Here is a 17,375-nt window from a genome sequence, read left to right as displayed (position 1 = left end):
TTTTATTGATATTTAGTTTAGTGACCTTCTACATCAACCCAAATTGTGACACCCCTACGACACCACTAGTTGCAATAGAAATCTCATCTCAATTCCCGTCCCTTGGGATCCGACCTTTACTTGCCTCTTTACTAATTGTAGAGTTGTTTGTGAAGCTATAAATTGTGTTTTGGTCTAGGTGCTCCTAACGACAAGTTACCAAAAATATTTAGTCCGACCAAAAATGGCGCCGTTGCCGGGGACGGTGTTAACTTGATTTAGATTTTCTTATATTGTTATTAGTTGTGTCTTTCTTTGCCTTGGGGAAGTAAAACTCCTCAAGGTTTGTTCTAATTGTTTTCGAGTTGTTTGATATTTTGCATGTCTAGAAGGTCACAAGGTGACTTATTACCCTTTGATCGTGAAATTAAAAGAACTTTGACAACCAATAGAAGACTTGCTAGGTGAAATTTGAGAGGTATCGGTAAGGTTGTAGATATTCAACCAACTATTGAGTTCATCAACCCTTTTGCAAGAGAAGGTGAGGAGAACCCAAAACAAAATACAACACAAAATCAACCCACAATGCCTAAGTTTTCATCACATTCCGTACCCACCGAGTAGAACCTACCCAATGGTACTCCCACACCGCAACATCTAACCGGAAATTTCATTGCCAAATCCGCATTTATCCAATTAGTCGAAAGGAGCCAATTTGGGGGGATGCCTAGTGAAGACCCTCACTCTCATATGGAGACCTTTTGTGACTATTGTGATGCGATTTCTCAAACCGGTGTAACTCAAGACCAAATTCGATGGGTCTTATTTCCTTTTTCTCTAATTGGCACCGCGAAACAATGGTTGAAGGGCCTTGATAAGGCCACTCTTGGAATTGATTCTTGGAAGAAGTTGGCTCTAGCTTTCTACAAAAAATTCTACCCACCGGAAAAGACTAACATGCTAAGAGCTCAAATAACGGGTTTTAAGGAAAGGGATGAAGAATCTTTGTATGAAGCTTGGGAGCGGTTCAAAGGAATTTGTCGCTCATGTCCTCACCATGGACTTAGCGAGTGGTTCTTGGTACAACAATTTTGGAATGGTCTATATGAAGATTCAAGGAACATTCTCAACATGGGATCAAATGGAATGTTCACCAAAGTTGATGACAATCAAACTTGGAACAAAATTGAGGAAATGGCGGTCCATAACTCACAATATAGTAGACCTCGCAAGGCTACTAGAGGAGGAAAGCATGAAGTGGACTCCGTTACTCAATTGGGTGCTCAACGTAGTGCTCACATTGATACCATCAATTTGAAGTTTGAAAAAGCTATGGCTAGACTTGAAGAAGCCTCAAAATCACCAAAGCATCAAGTTAATGCCATGACGGCATCCTCATCAATCCCAAGTGGGATATGTGAGAAATGTGGAACTTTGGGACATGACTCAAGTGAATGTAGGGGAATAAATGAACAAGTAAATGCTTTCCAAGCATACAAGAGTGGTACCCCTTATTCCAACTATTACAATGAAAACACCAAATTCCATCAAAATCTCTCATACAAAACCAAAATGCTCAAAACCCTCAAACAACATACACCCCACCTCCCATGAGAAACCAAAATCAAAGACCCTTTTACAACCAAAACCAAGGTTACCAAAATCAAAATCCATACAATCAACAAAATGACCAAGGTTTTGATGTTCAAAAAGAGGTCCTCCAAATGCAAAAGAATCAACAAGAATTTTTCACTCAAATGCAAAAAGATAGTCAAGCAAAGGAAACTACCATCAACAACATCCTAGCTCACACCAAAATATTGGAAACCCAATGGACTCAACTAGCATCTTCAAGCTCACAAAGACAAAAGGGGCAATTACCACCTCAAAGTAATCCCCCAAGACATGAAACGGTTAGTGCCATTCACTTGAGAAGTGGTACAAGGTATGAAGCACCGAAGAAGCAAGTTGAGGATGAAGTTGTGGAAGCTTGTGATAAGGAAGAAATTGTGAAAAACTCCAAAGATGGAGAATCATCAAAAGAAGATATTTCAAAGAAAAATGAAGACAAGGTCAAAGAGAAGGAGCCCATTGTGATTAGACTTCCTTTTCCAAGTCGTCAAGCCAAGCCCAAATTTGATGACCAATTTGGAAAGTTTATGGAAATTGTGAAGAATTTGGAAGTCTCAATTCCTTTCACGGAATTAATCAATCACGTGCCGGCCTATGCGAAATACATGAAAGACATCCTCACTAAGAAGAAGTCGATCCGGAAGCTTGAGACTATCGCCTTCACTAAGGTGAGTAGTGCAATACTTCAAGGGAGTTCACCTCCAAAACTCAAGGATCCGGGAAGCTTCTCAATACCGTGTACCATTGGCGACACCACGATCAACAAAGCCTTATGTGATCTAGGGGCTAGTGTGAGTGTTATGCCGTACTCGGTGAGTAAACGGTTGGGGATGGGAGAGCTTAAATGCACCAATATCACACTCCAAATGGCCGATAGATCGACGAAGACACCATTAGGGATATGGAAAGATGTTCCGCACATTTAATTGGGAAGTTTTTCATCCCGGTGGACTTTGTCATTGTTGATATGGAAGAAGATTCCAACATTCCAATCATCCTAGGAAGACCTTTCTTACACACCGCGGGTGCGGTGATTGATGTGAAACATGGAGAGCTCACTCTAGAAGTGGGAGATGAGAGTATAACTTTTAATCTTGACAAAACTATGAGAGCTCCCCGTTTACATGAACCATGTTTTATGATCGATCATTATAGCCAGAAGGATGATAGGAAGAAGTCGGAACTCCAATGGAAGAAGAAAATTGAAGATGCTCCATTCAAAGAGCAAGTGAATTGTAACAAAGAGAGCTTGCAAAGCTCACCAAAGTCAAGTAATGAAGAAGATGGCCTCATTTGCCAAAACAAGATAATGGGAGAGTTGTCTCTATCAACTCAAGAGATCTTTAGTGATCAAGTAGATGAAGTTTGTGGTCTTTGGGACGATGAGTTTGAAGGGATTTTCAATCCCTACATTGGTAATGCTATCGATCAAGACCGACAACAAGGGCAAAGATCTATTGAAGAACTTTATCACGACAATGAACAAGCTTTTGATTACTTTTTCAAGGTGTTGAGCAACATCAACAACACCTTGGACATGCCCCCTTGACATCTCTCAAGAATGAGATTTTGGTGGAGTCCTCCCTAAACCACCATTTGTAAATATTTCTAACTCCCTAACTCGCATTTTAATTCTTAATTTGCATTTTTGTCATTTTTGGATTTTTATGCCTTGATCAAGATAATTAACATGTTTGAGAGAAGTGAGGGAGGGACTAATAATTTCAATTGATGTGTAGTGCTTTAGCTTAGTGTGGGGATAGCAATTGCCTAGGCTATTCATGCCTTAGTAGTGCCCCCACAATGAAGAACACGAGACTTTGAAGAATGAAAAATGACAAGGGATATGCAAGGTACACGGATGGAACTGAATCCGGGTAAAAGGGGTAGAATCCGAGCGGTTTCAAGAGAATCCGCCCGTCTTCAGGCAATCCGGGCATATTGGGCAGAAGACGCCCGTCCTTCTGAGCTGAATTTTTGAAATTTTGTGACTGTTAAAGAATCCGGGCGTCCTGCAATAGAATCCGCCCATCTTCATAAAGACGCCCGACCTGCAAGAGAAGACGCCCGTCTTTTTGGCTGAAGAAAACAAGAAAAATCCCTGGAAAGGAATCCGCCCGTCTTCTCTGAAAGACACCCATCCCGCATTTTCAAATCCGTCCGTCTTTGCTGCAATCCGCCCGTCTTTAGGCGAGAATTCCTGAAGCCCATCCAGACGTAATCCGGCGCCCCGAAGGAAAGCCGCCGTCTTCCCCCCCGCATTTCAAATTTTTCGGGTTTATTATAAACCCCATCCCACATTCATTTCCTCATTCCTTCATTCAAAACACTACCCATAAACCCCATAACTCCAAAACCCTCATCCTCTCCATCACAAAAACAAGATTCCTCAAAACATTCACCAAAATCAAATCAAAACATCCTTTTAACAACAAATTAATCACTCCTCTTTCAACAAAAACCAAAACCAAGCAAAAAATCTTCAACCTTTGAGTCGATTTTTGAATTCATAAAGGCAAAGTCTTTCATCTTTAAATCGATTTGGGTACACTAGAAATTGAAGATTTTCACTCTTTTCTTGGTTTATTCATCAATGGCAAAGACAAAGGGAGCAACAAAAGCAACAAAGGCAAAGGAACCAAAGGCAAAGGCACTCTCATCAAGACAAAAGAGTCTTCAAGCAAAGAAAGCATTGGCTATGGTGGTAGCTAGCCCAAACATGGAGGTGCAACAACAACAACCTCCCATGGAAGCAACAACATCTACTACTCCGGAAATTGCTCAACTTCCGAATTATCCGGAGGTAATTTTCATTTCCAAATCCCATAGGGACACTTTTGCTAAGTTTAATAGAAAATCATTTCTATCCACCAAGTTTATTTGTGAAGATGCCTTAGATAATTTGGGTGTCCTTGAGCAGACTAGAGCCTTCTTTAAAGCCATGGGGTTGGAGAAATTCTTTACAACAAAAGAATTGACATACCCCTCCCTTACCTTAGAATTTTTTAGTTCTTTGAAAGTTAACAAGGTTGAGACTATGGAAACCATCGAGTTTCGCCTAGCCAATGTTAGTAGGCGCATCTCCTTTGAGGAAATGGGTTAAGCTTTGGGTCTTAGCAATTAACCGAGTTATTTCAAGAATGTTGGCAAATATGACCCCGACCCTCTTTGGGAGGCGATTTTTGGAAGGAAATTCGAGAACTTTCATGCTAGTCGCGCTCTATTAGTCCACCATCCGGGCATTAGAGTGTGGCACAAGGTTGTAGGGAATACCATCATTGCAAGAAAAGACACCAACCATTTCACCAAACTCGATTTTGTTCTTCTTGAGTCGGCCTTGAACATTGGAAGGGAATTCACCAAGCCTTTCAACTCTGTAAGACTTTTGGTGGATAGATGGCTAAACGTTAATTGTGGGAAGCAAGGCACTACCGTTATTGTGAATGGAGTTCTAGTCACTTTTTTGGCTAAATACTTTGTTCCTAACTTCAACAAGGATAGCAAGAATGAGGCAAAGAAGGGTGGTCATCTCATTGATATTGATACTATGATAAACAAGTACAAGTGGGTCTCTCATAACCCTCTTGACACCAAGTACGGGTGGCTCACTAGTGAGGCTAGATCTTTTACTTTGCCTTCGAAGATTTGTCGTTTAAGTGTCCATCGGACCAACTATCTCCTTCCCCTTTCAAAAGAGGCCGAATACATTATCCGACAACAAAAGGGTGAAATTGAAATACCCTCCTCTTCCATTGTCACACCACCCTATCCTTTCAAGTACCAAGAGTTCAAGCCCGAAGGTGTTGAAGCAAGCAAAGATTATATGACTCTTCTTATGCAAGAGATGCACAAGCAAGCCTTCAAGGACCGGGAAGATGCTTACTTAGCCCAATATCCACCCCTCCTTCACTTAGCTAGGCAAGGACTACTTGACCCTTCATGTCCTTTGCCTTGTTGGGCGGATAGGGAAGTCTTCTTTCCGAGTGCATCTAGGGGTGTGTTTCCGGGTGATAATGAAGTTGTCGGTGATGCAGAGGTTGATGATAACTTTGATGAAGAAGCTAGTGAAGAAGGAGAAGAGGATGATGAGCAAGGTGAACAACAAAGTGAAGAGGGAAGTGGTGATGAGTCCACTTCTAGTAAGGAAGATGATGATAGTGATGATATGATGGAAGATTAGCAAGCTTTGGAGGCTCCTACCCTCTTGAGGTTTGTCTATTTCTCTCTTTGTTGTATTTTATTAATCTTGATCATTGTTGGAGTAGTCCTAGAACCATAGAGGACTAACACCTTGGCCCCATTGAGGTGTTCTCATTTTATTGTTCCCACTTTTAAAAATCCAAAATGACAAATTTAGTTTCATGCATTGCATAGTGTGTGCTTGAACTACACCCAACCTTAGGACATTAGCAATAATGTCTAACTCGGTTTGGGGAAGTACATACATACACAACGGGAGGTAATCTAAATTATCCTCTCCGTCATAAACAAAAACCATGCATCATGTAGTGTAGATTAGTGTAGCTTGCATTTAGTGTAGAAATCATGCATTATGTTTGCATAATTTCCCATCATTTTGGCCATTGAGTACAATGCCCATATTAGTGTGGGGATGGGGAATTCTAACTTAACTTTTATTCAAAAATCCAAAAAAATTGAAAAATTTCGAAAAACCATAAAAATTTGAAAATTGAAAAACCAAAAACATGTTATTTTCCTTTGTAGTGTAGCCAAGTATATATTATTGTATATATTGTGTTTGTTCTATCCTTGTTCACATTGATCAACTACGCCACATCCGAGACATGAGGATATTGAAGACCGCATGGTATGATCTTTCCAATCTCCTTTTTCCTCTTTATGTTAATGACTATGTGGCTTTATTTTGATTGATGGGGTATAACAATGTGAACTTAGGACTTGCATTTAGTTTATATGTCATATTAGTTGGTAGAATCACTTGCATTAGGATGTATATAATAGTTGCATCATGGCATATAGTTGTATTTAGATGAAATATTTTTGAAAAGTGCCTAATTGAGAACTTTGACAAGAGCAACTAAGTTATTACAAATACTTTTTCAACTTAAGACTTCGCCTACTAGAATGGTTGTAAAAACACCCTAGACTGTGTCATACTAGTGTCTTTCGACCCATGACCCAAAGCCTAGTCAAGGGTTTGCATGTGAGTCACCTATCCAACCCCGTGATGCGATGTGGACTTGGTTAACTTGTCTAGGTGACCTTGATTGACCTTGTGGTATGGCAACCCAAAAATACTTTCTATCAATAAGTTTGAAGTGCTTATTTCAAAGATTTTGTATGTGGAAACGTTTTATTGCCAAGGAAACCTCAAATGTTATGAAATGTTGAAATATTGAGAATTTTAGTTGTTTTGATGGAGGCGTACCACTTCGATGTGCTTTGGAGAGGGATCCATTGAATTGGGCCCCCACACAGTTGTGAATTCAACCGCCCAGAGACAGAGTGACTATCACCCCGAAAAGCTATTGTTTAGAGGTTAACCGGTTGCCTAATAAGCGATTGGCGAAAGCAAAGGACATTAGCACGGAAGGGACAAACCCCATCTCTAATTTTTGAAATGTGAAAGTTGAATGAGGTCAATTTTTGAATACTAGTCATATCCACCCTTGTTTACAAAGATTTGAGCATTTCATTCCCAAAAAGCCTTTTTGTCAAGCCACTTTGTCGAGCTTGAGACGATCCATGACCTTTAATTTTGTAGAGAACTCGAGACTTGTCATGTCATATGCTACTAGCATCATGGGGATCATCATTCCTCACCATCCGATCGCTCTTGACGAAAGTATTTGGAAATTGAGGACGAAAGTAGTCTAGTTTAACACCATTTAGAGGTGATTTAGTGCCATCCTCTTAGCCTTAGTGATTTGTTGAACTAGTATTTGTGACGGAATATATGCTTTTAAATTTGTTCTCTTTTAGTTGCCTCCGCCACTTGATGAGGAAGTGGCTATTCCTTTTGTAGATGCATCCATTATTTGATTTTGTGTGCTTAATGTTTGGATGTGTCGCCATTTTGGCAAGACCCACCTTGCCTTGTAAGAAGGCATCCTACCTCATGGTTGTCTTGTTGTGAGTTGAAGGGGCGGAGTGAGACCCGCTAATTGTCTCATATCGGCTATGTTATTAGGTTAGTTTAAATAATGGTCCTAGTCTTTGTCACCTCTTTACTCGGGACGAGCAAAGGTTCGGTTTGGGGATATTTGATGTGACCATAATTAGCGCATATTTAGTCCCCGAATTAGCCTTGATCCCATGCTTTTAGTGCATATTTGGGTCATTTATTATCTTTAGTTCTTTGTTTTGCATATTCTTTGAGGTTTTGTGTCCTTGGTAGGAAAGGAGTGCAAACCTTGCATTTTCATGGCAAAATGAGACTAAATTGATTGAATCCAATGACCAAGCATCAAGGAGAGACAAGATTAGAAGGCCTTTGTACATATTATAGTAGTTGGGCAATGATGAGGAAAGATCCTTGCATCCCCAAAGAAATCCCCAAGGATTTTATGAAGAAAAGGGAAGAAAAGAAGAAGAAACAAGGCTGAGCAGCAATCCGTGCGGATTGTCCTGAAGACGCCCGTCCCCAGGACCACAATCCGTGCGTTTTCCATCAAAGACGCCCGGGCAGCAGCACCCAGAAGACGCCCGGGCAGAGACTCACAAATCCGGCCGTCCCGAGTCTAAGACGCACGGATTCCAAGACAGCGCAAATTCGTTTCTTCAAGCATCAAGAAAGATGCCCATCCTTCAGAAAATACCGGCGTTTCCTTAAGTAGGGACTTAATCGTCATTTAAGCCCTTAGTTAACCCTAATGCATCCACCTAATTTCCACTATAAATACCCCAGTAGTCTAATTGGAAGAGTATGTTCTTCTTATCAATTCTTAGAGTAGTTAATATCATTAAAATCTCTCTTTAGTTTTATAATCAACAATTAATCAAGTTTCAATACAAGTTTTATTTCCTTAATCTCTCTTTTGTTCATCCTTTATTTTGGGTAATTGAAGATTATTTGGGTTATTATTAGGAGATTGATAACCTCTCAATCAAGCATCAAGTACTTCTATTATTCTTTGCTTTGTTATTGGAATCATTAGTAGGTATAATTCTCTTAATCCCTTTTTAATTATTGCTAATTACTTTCATTTGTTCATCATGTTTCACTTTGTTGGTATGATTGACAACCTTGCTAGCATGTTCAACATGATAATGAGTGAGTAGTTCCATAGCTAGGGTTAATGGGTGATTAGGGGAAACCAACATGGGGAATGATTCATGCTTAAATTAATATGCTTTCATGGTTTATTTGCTTGCTTGTTTTGATATCAACTCATGCACATGTTATGTTTGATGAAATGCGAGCCTATGAATCCTTGCATTTTTTACCCATCACCTATCTTTTCAATGAGACTTGTATGATATAAACCAACTCGAGTCTCATTATACCATGCATGTTGTTGAGTAGGGAAGACTAAGTCGACTTGTAGGTGTTGTACAATCTAATCGATTCGGCTCCGGGACCCAAACTTTCCTAGGATTGTATGATATAACCCAACTCAATCCATCACAACAATAATTGCTTGCTTATAATTTAAGAACATGTTTGTATGATCAATTCCCATGAATCCCCTATGACCCCATGACACCCTAGTGCTTTTTATCAATTGTTTACAACCCTTTCAATTCATCTTGCTTATTTACTTTCATTGTTATTTAGTTTAGTGACCTTCTACATCAACCCAAGTTGTGACACCCCTAAGACACCACTAGTCTCAATAGAAATCTCATCTCAATTCCCGTCCCTTGGGATCCGACCTTTACTTGCCTCTTTACTAATTGTAGAGCTGTTTGTGAAGCTATAAATTGTGTTTTGGTCTAGGTGCTCCTAATGATAAGTTACCGAAAATAATTAGTCCCGACCACATTCTTTGGCCATTTTATCCGTCAAAACCTCCCTATTTGCTTTTCTATCACATTTCATATGTTTTGTAGAAAAGGAGATAATAAGGCGGAAATTCCCGTCTTTCGTGCGTATTCGAAAGCTATTTGACGATGTTTGATGGACTAGTATGAAGAGGAAGCGAGAACTAAAGACCAATTCTACAAGAATAAAAAGAAAGTGAAGAGAAAGGATTCTGTCACAGAAGACGAGCGGCTTGCACACAAGACGCCCGTCCTGAAGTGACAACCCGTGCGTCCAAGAAACAAAGACGCCCGGATTCCTCCAAAGAATCCGAGTGGATTCCCATGAAGACGCCCGTGCCCAACCTCATGAATCCGCGCGTCTTCCTCCCTGGATGGACGGACCGCGACATCTTCCACCGAGATGCCCATCCTTCCAAAAAGACCAGCGTTTCCCTGCTTAAAACTCAAAAGTGTAATTACTAATTAAGCCCTTAGTTAACCCTAATTCTTACACCTAATCCCCACTATATATACCCCATTTGTAATAATCAAACCATGAAGTATTATTAGAGGAGAAGAGATCTCTCTTAGCTAGAACAAATCCTTCCTTAGATTATATTAGGAGTATATTAAAATAGATTACTCTTTAATCTTTCCACAAATATCACATTAATCTCTCCTTAATTATTGTTCAAGTTTGTTACTTTTGGGTAATTGAAGATTATTGGGTTATTATTGGAGGATTGACAACCCTTCATCAATCAATCAAGTTTCTTCTATTATTCTTTGCTTTATTATTTGGATCATCTCAAGTTTGGTATAATTCCTTTACTCTTTACTCTTTATTGTTCATTTCTTCATTCTATTATCATGTTTATACTTGTTGTGATGATTGACACAATTAATGACATGTTTCCCATGATAATGAGTGAGTAGTCTGTTAGCTAGGATTAGTGGGTAATTAGAGGAAACCAACATGGGATTGATTCATGCTTAATCTAATATGTTCACTGATGTGACCATAATTAGAGCATATTTAGTCCCCGAATTAGCCTTGTTCCCATGCTTTTTAGTGCATATTTGGGTCATTTATTGTCTTTAGTTCTTTGTTTTGCATTTTCTTTGAGGTTTTGTGTCCTTGGTAGGAAAGGAGTGCAAACCTTGCATTTTCCTGGCAAAACGAGACTAAATTGATTGAATTCAATGACCAAGCATCAAGGAGAGACAAGATTAGAAGGCCTTTGTACATACTATAGTAGATGGGCAATGATGAGGAAAGATCCTTGCATCCCCGAGGAAATCCCCAAGGATTTTATGAAGAAAAGGGAAGAAAAGAAGAAGAAAAGTGACTGTCCAGCAATCCGTGCGGATTGTCCTGAAGACGCTCGTCCTCCACCTCCACAATCCGAGCGTCTTCACTCCAAGACACCCGGGCAGCAACCCCAGAAGACGCTCGTCTTCTCCCAAAGACACCCGGGCAGCAACTCACGAATCCGGCCGTCCCGTGCCAAAAACGCACGGATTCCAAGGCAGCACAACTTCGTTTCTTCAAGCTTCAAGAAAGATGCCCATCCTTCCAAAAATACTGGCGTTTCCCTAAGTAGGGACTTAATCGTCATTTAAGCCCTTAGTTAACCCTAATTCCTACACCTAATCCCCACTATAAATACCCCATTAGTTTAATTAGAAGAGCATGTTCTTCTTAGCAATCTCTAGTGTAGTTAATATCAATCAAATCTCTCTTTAATTTTATAATCAACAATTAGTCAAGTCTTAATACAAGTTTTATTTCCTTAATCTCTCTTTTGTTCATCCTTTATTGTGGGTAATTGAAGATTATTTGGGTTATTATTGGGAGATTGACAACCTCTCAATCAAGCATCAAGTACTTATTTTATTCTTTGCTTTATTATTGGAATCATTAGTAGGTATAATTATCTTAATCCCTTTTTAATTATTGCTAATTACTTTCATTTGTTCATCATGTTTTACTTTGTTGGTATGATTGACAACCTTGCTAGCATGTTCAACATGATAATGAGTGAGTAGTTCCATAGCCAGGGTTAATGGGTAATTAGGGGAAACCAACATGAGGAATGATTCATGCTTAAATTAATATGCTTTCATGGTTTATTTGCTTGCTTGTTTTGATCTCAACTCATGCACATGTTATATTTGATGAAATGCAAGTCTATGAATCCTTGCAATTTTTACCCATCACCTATCTTTTCAATGAGACTTGTAAGACATAAACCAACTCGAGTCTCATTAGACCATGCATGTTGGTTAGTAGGGAAGACTAAGTCGACTTGTAGGTGTTGTACAATCTAATCTATTCGGCTCTGGGACTCAAACTTTCTTAGGATTGTAAGATATAACCCAACTCAATCCATCACAACAATAATTGCTTGCTTATAATTTGAGAACATGTTTGTATGATCAATTCCCATGAATCCCCTATGACCCTATGATGCCCTAGTGCTTTTTATCAATTGTTTACAACACTTTTTAATTCATCTTGCTTGTTTACTTTTATTGCTATTTAGTTTAGTGACCTTCTACATCAACCCAAATTGTGACACCCCTACGACACCACTAGTTGCAATAGAAATCTCATCTCAATTCCCGTCCCTTGGGATCCGACTTTTACTTGCCTCTTTACTAATTGTAGAGTTGTTTGTGAAGCTATAAATTGTGTTTTGGTCTAGGTGCTCCTAACGACAAGTTACCGAAAAGATTTAGTCCGACAAAAATGGCGCCGTTGCCGGGGACGGTGTTAACTTGATTTAGATTTTCTTATATTGTTATTAGTTGTGTCTTTCTTTGCCTTGGGGAAGTAAAACTCCTCAAGGTTTATTCTAATTGTTTTCGAGTGGTTTGATATTTTGCATGTCTAGAAGGTCACAAGGTGACTTATTACCCTTTGATCGTGAAATTGAAAGAACTTTGACAACCAATAGAAGACTTGCTAGGAGAAATTTGAGAGGTATTGGTGAGGTTGTAGATATTCAACCAACTATTGAGTTCATCAACCCTTTTGCAAGAGAAGGTGAGGAGAACCCAACACAAAATACAACACAAAATCAACCCATAATGCCTAAGTTTTCATCACATTCCGAACCCACCGAGTAGAACCTACCCAATGGTACTCCCACACCACAACATCCAACCGGAAATTTCATTGCCAAATCCGCATTTATCCAATTAGTCGAAAGAAGCCAATTTGGGGGGATGCCTAGTGAAGACCCTCACTCTCATATGGAAGCTTTTTGCGATTATTGTGATGTGATTTCTCAAACCGGTGTAACTGAAGACCAAATTCGATGGGTCTTATTTCCTTTTTCTCTAATTGGCACCGCGAAACAATGGTTGAAGAGCCTTGATAAGGCGACTCTCGGAATTGATTCTTGGAAAAAGTTGGCTCTAGCTTTCTACAAAAAGTTCTACCCACCGGAAAAGACTAACATGCTAAGAGCTCAAATTACGGGTTTTAAGCAAAGGGATGAAGAATCTTTGTATGAAGCTTGGGAGCGGTTCAAAGGAATTTGTCGCTCATGTCCTCACCATGGACGTAGCGAGTGGTTCTTGGTACAACAATTTTGGAACGGTCTATATGAAGATTCAAGGAACATTCTCAACATGGGATCAAATGGAATGTTCACCATAGTTGATGACAATCAAACTTGGAACAAAATGGAGGAAATGGCGGTCCATAACTCACAATATAGTAGACCTCGCAAGGCTACTAGAGAAGGAAAGCATGAAGTGGACTCCGTTACTCAATTGGGTGCTCAACTTAGTGCTCACATTGATACCATCAATTTGAAGTTTGAAAAGGCTATGGCTAGACTTGAAGAAGCCTCAAAATCACCAAAGCATCATGTTAATGCCATGACGGCATCTTTATCAATCCCAAGTGGGATATATGAGAATTGTGGAACTTTGGGACATGACTTAAGTGAATGTAGAGTAACAAATGAACAAGTGAATGCTTTCCAAGCATACAAGAGTGGTACCCCTTATTCCTACTATTACAATGAAAACACCAAATTCCATCCAAATCTCTCATACAAAAGCCAAAATGTTCAAAACCCTCAACCAACATACACCCCACCTCCCATGAGAAACCAAAATCAAAGACCCTTTTACAACCAAAACCAAGCTTACCAAAATCAATCTCCATACAATCAACAAAATGACCAAGGTTTTGATGTTCAAAAAGCGGTCCTTCAAATGCAAAAGAATCAACAAGAGTTTTTCACTCAAATGGAAAAGGATAGTCAAGCAAAGGAAACCACCATCAACAACGTCCTAGCTAACACCAAAATGTTGGAAACCCAATTGACTCAATTAGCATCTTCAAGCTCACAAAGACAAAAGGGGCAATTACCACCTCAAAGTAATCCCCCAAGACATGAAACGGTTAGTGCCATTCACTTGAGAAGTGGTACAAGGTATGAAGCACCGAAGAAGCAAGTTGAGAATGAAGTTGTGGAAGCTAGTGACAAAGAAGAAATTGTGCAAAACTCCAAGGATAGAGAACCATCAAAAGAAGAAATCTCAATGGAAAATAAAGACAAGGTCAAGGAGAAGGAGCCCATTGTGATTAGACTTCCTTTTCCAAGTCGTCAAGCCAAGCCCAAATTTGATGACCAACTTGGAAAATTTATGGAAATTGTGAAGAATTTGGAAGTCTCAATTCCTTTCACGGAATTAATCAATCACGTGCCGACCTATGCGAAATACATGAAAGACATCCTCACAAAGAAGAAGTCGATCCGGAAGCTTGAGACCATCGCCTTCACTAAGGTGAGTAGTGCAATACTTCAAGGGAGTTCACCTCCAAAACTCAAGGATCCGATAAGCTTCTCAATACCGTGTACCATTGGCGACACAATGATCAACAAAGCCTTATGTGATCTAGGGGCTAGTGTGAGTGTTATGCCGTACTCGGTGAGTAAAAGGTTGGGGATGGGAGAGCTTAAATGCACCAATATCACACTCCAAATGGCCGATAGATCGACGAAGACACCATTAGGGATATGGGAAGATGTTCCCATACGAATTGGAAAATTTTTCATCCCGGTGGACTTTGTCATTGTTGATATGGAAGAAGACTCCAACATTCCAATCATTCTAGGAAGACCTTTCTTACACACCGCGGGTGTGGTGATTGATGTGAAACATGGAGAGCTCACTCTAGAAGTGGGAGATGAGAGTATAACTTTCAATCTTAACAAGACTATGAGAGCTCCCCGTTTGCATGAACCATGTTTTATGATTGATCATTATAGCCGGAAGGATGATAGGAAGAAGTCGGAACTCCAATGGAAGAATAGAATTGAAGATGCTCCATTCAAAGAGCAAGTGAATTGTAACAAAGAGAGCTTGAAAAGCTCACCAAAGTCAAGCAATGAAGAAGATGGCCCCATTGGCCAAAACGAGATAATGGGAGAGTTGTCTCTATCAACTCAAGAGATCTTTAGTGATCAAGTAGATGAATTTTGTGGTCTTTGGGATGATGAGTTTGAAGGGATTTTCAATCCCTATATTGGTAATGCTATCGATTAAGACCGACAACAAGGGCAAAGATCTATTGAAGATCTTTATCATGACAATGAACAAGCTTTTGATTACTTCTTCAAGGTGTTGAGCAACATCAACAACACCTTGGACATGCCCCCATGACATCTCACTAAGGATGAGAGTTTGGTGGAGTCCTCCCTAAACCACCATTTGTAAATATTTCTAACTCCTAACTCGCATTTTAATTCTCATATTGCATTTTTTTGTCATTTTTGGATTTTCATGCCTTGATCAAGATAATTATCATGTTTGAGAGAAGTAAGGGAGGGACTAATGATTTCATTTGATGCGTAGTGCTTTAGCTTAGTGTGGGGATAGCAATTGCCTAGGCTATCCATGCCTTAGTAGTACCCCCACAATGAAAAACACGAAATTTTGAAGAATGAAAAAATGACAAGGGATATGCAAGTACACGGATGGAACTGAATCCGGGTAAAAGGGGAAGAATCAGAGCGTCTTCAAGAGAACCCGCCCGTCTTCAGGCAACACGGGCGGCTTGGTCAGAATCCGCCCCTCCTTCATGAGCTGAATTTTTGAAATTTTGGGACTGTTAGTAAATCCGGGCGTCCTGCAAAAGAATCCGCCCGTCCTCAAAAAGACGCCCGTCCTGCAAGAAAAGACGCCCTTCTTTTTGGCTGAGAAAAACAAGAAAATTCCCTGGAAAGGAATCCGCCCGTCTTCACCGAAAGACGCCCATCCCGCAGCTGAACAATCTGAGCGTCTTTGCTCAAAGCCGCCCGTCTTTAGGCGAGGATTTCTCAACCCAGAACAGACAGAATCCGGGCGTCCCGAAGGAAAGCCGCCCGTCTTCCCCCTGCATTTCAAAATTTTCAGGTCTTTTATAAACCCCCTCCCACATTCATTTCTTTATTCCTTCATTCAAAACACTACCCATAAACCCCAATACTCAAAACCCTCATCATCTCCATCACAAAAAAAAAGATTTCCTCAACCACATTCATCAAAATCAAATCAAAACGTCCTTCTAACAAAAATCAATCACTCCTCTTTCAACAAAAATCAAACCAAGCACCAAAATCTTCAACCTTTGAGTCGATTTTTGAATTTATAAAGGCAAAGCCTTTCATCTTAAAATCGATTTGGGTACACTTGGAAATTGAAGATTTTCACTCTTTTCTTGGTTCAAGCATCAATGGCAAGGACAAAAGGAGAAACAAAGGCACCAAAGGCAAAGGCACTCTCAACAAGACAAAAGAGTCTTCAAGCAAAGAAAGCCTCATTGGCTATGGTGGTAGCTAGCTCAAACTTGGAAGTGCAACAAGAACAACCTCCCTTGGAAGCAACAACATCCGCTACTCCGGAAATTGCTCAACTTTCGAACTATCCGGAGGTAATTTTCATTTCCAAATCCCATAGGGAAACTTTTGCCAAATTTGTTAGAAAATCCTTTCTATCCACAAAGTTTATTTGTGAAGATGCCTTAGATAATAAGTTGGGTGTCTTTGAGCAAACTAGAGCCTTCTTTAAAGCCATGGGGTTGGAAAAATTGTTTACAACAAAAGAATTGACATACCCCTCCCTTACCTTAGAATTCTTGAGTTTTTTGAAAGTTACAAAGGTAGAGACCATGGAAAACATCGAGTTCCGCCTAGCTAATGTTAGTAGGCGCATATCCTTTGAGGAAATGAGTAAAGCTTTTGGTCTTGATGATTCACATAGTTATTTCAAGAATGTTGGCAAGTATGACCCCGCTCCTCTTTGGGAGGCGATTTCCGGAAGGAAATTTGAGAACTATCATGCTAGTCGCGCTCTATTTGTCCACCATCCGGGCATTAGAGTGTGGCACAAGGTCATAGGGAACACAATCATTGCAACAAAAGACACCAACCACTTTACCAAGCTCGATTTTGTTCTTCTTGAGTCGGCCTTAAACATTGGAAGCGAATTCACCAAGCCTTTCAACTCTCTAAGGCTTTTGGTGTATAGATGGCTAAATGTTGATTGTGGAAAGCAAGGCACTACCGTTATTTTGAATGGAGGTATAGTCACTCTTTTGGCTAAATACTTTGATCGGAACTTCAACAAGGATAGCAAGTATGTGGCGAAAAAGGGTGGTCATCTCATTGGTATTGATACTATGATAAACAAATACAAGTAAGTCTCTCATAACCCTCTTGACACCAAGTATGGGTGGCTCACTAGTGAGGCTCGATCTTTTACTTTGCCTTCGAAGATTTGTCGTTTAAGTGTCCATCGGACCAACTATCTCC

At 39.9% G+C, this 17,375-nt stretch overlaps 2 non-coding genes across 2 annotated transcripts; both read right to left on the bottom strand.

Annotated features, from left to right (window-relative positions):
• Positions 1–936: 936 nt before the first annotated feature.
• On the bottom strand, positions 937–1,043 carry LOC141619114 (small nucleolar RNA R71). Its single transcript, XR_012531588.1, has one exon. It is a non-coding gene; the product is annotated as a small nucleolar RNA R71 (small nucleolar RNA).
• Positions 1,044–13,023: 11,980 nt separating this feature from the next.
• LOC141619137 (small nucleolar RNA R71) lies at positions 13,024–13,131 on the bottom strand. The gene has a single exon (XR_012531594.1). It is a non-coding gene; the product is annotated as a small nucleolar RNA R71 (small nucleolar RNA).
• Between the last annotated feature and the right edge of the window lie 4,244 nt (positions 13,132–17,375).

This window comes from Silene latifolia, chromosome 1 (assembly GCF_048544455.1).
Source record: "Silene latifolia isolate original U9 population chromosome 1, ASM4854445v1, whole genome shotgun sequence".
NCBI lineage: Eukaryota > Viridiplantae > Streptophyta > Magnoliopsida > Caryophyllales > Caryophyllaceae > Silene > Silene latifolia.
The sequence above is the reverse complement of the archived record's forward strand: the minus strand, read 5'-3'. Positions and strand labels throughout refer to the sequence as shown.